We start from the raw sequence: 1,438 nt of genomic DNA on the forward strand, positions 1-1,438 counted from the left end.
GCAACACTCCTGTGCCTCTCACATTGTTGCAGCCTGCTAGCTCTGCACATTAGCTCTCTCTACCGCTCCATTCGCATCTGCCTCTACCCACTCAGCTAGTCTTGCTACTCCTCGTCTGGGCTCCTGTAGCAAGGTGCAATCAAATAGGTTGGGTACCTCAATGATCCTGCCCCTATTCTAGCCTTCTTGGGACTATCACTCCACATCGCCCCACCTCCTACCTGGAGGTATGGATGCATGTGATCCCTCTGCCCACTTGGCTCGAAATTTCCCCCTACTGGAGGTCTCTGCATGAGTATATGCCTCCACTCGATCTCCTCTCGGCTTCTCTAGTTATGGCTGCTCCACAACCTCCTGAAGTTGCTTCACCAATTGTGGCTCCTCCACAATTGTCTGAGACTTCTTCTGGCACTACATGTTGAGAGGTAATGTACTCTCCCTCTCAACCACCAAGTCTCCATCAGTTGCCTTGCTCCTCAAGGCTTTGCATGCATCTTAAACCTCAAGAGCATACAGGTTCTTGACTCGTGAACCGATCTGCTTCACCTGTCTAGTGGTGATGTGTCGAAGGAAAACCTTTCCCTTACTGAAGACTACATCATAGCCTTTGTCTTCTAGCATTGCGATCGACACCAAATTTTTCCTCAGTCCTGGTAACAATGTAAACTTTGAAACGGGAACTATAAACTCAAAACAGGAACTCTGGCCCAAAAAACCCCAAAAAACATCAAAAACAGTGCTAAAAACGAAAAGTGTGTATACTGGAATGATGTTTTTATTTTTTAGGCGTAAATTTTGAACATGTTTTAAAATGGCAGTGAATACGAAATTTACTATGAAATTTTTGTGCAAATAATAGCTTCAAAATGAAAGTAATGATACTGGAACAATGATTTTTTTTTTAGGGTCAATTTTCAAAATTTTTAAAAAATGCTAATAAAACAAAATTTTTATGTCTCAAACAAATTTATTTATGAGGAAAAAACACATTAATGTTTTTGGTAGAATATCATTTTTCTTTCCTAAGTATAAATTTACCATTTTTTCAACCATAACATGCTAGATACAAAAGAAATTGAAAATTTTTCAACTATAAAATTAAGAAACCATGACATTATGAAAAAATTACATCACTAAATGAATTCAAAAGTCTTTATTTGTGTACTAAATAAAACATACATTATATCTCTAATTTGATATTGCATTGTAGATATTTAAACAATAAAATTTATCATACTTAAGAAATATAATCCAACAACATAAAAATGATTCATAACTTCTCATTTAACACCATATTTTAAACATTAATTTTATTTGAAGATACGATGCATACATCAGTTATATAAACTGTCTTAAACAATTATTCAAAATCACTCATATTTTCTTGCACACCATCAGAATTCACATCTTTAGATGAGTGACTGGATGCTGACGAAGA

The sequence above is a fragment of the Pinus tabuliformis genome, chromosome 7 (assembly GCF_031772625.1).
Source record: "Pinus tabuliformis cultivar Carrire ecotype Pingquan chromosome 7, CPIR1, whole genome shotgun sequence".
Taxonomy (NCBI): Eukaryota; Viridiplantae; Streptophyta; class Pinopsida; order Pinales; family Pinaceae; genus Pinus; species Pinus tabuliformis.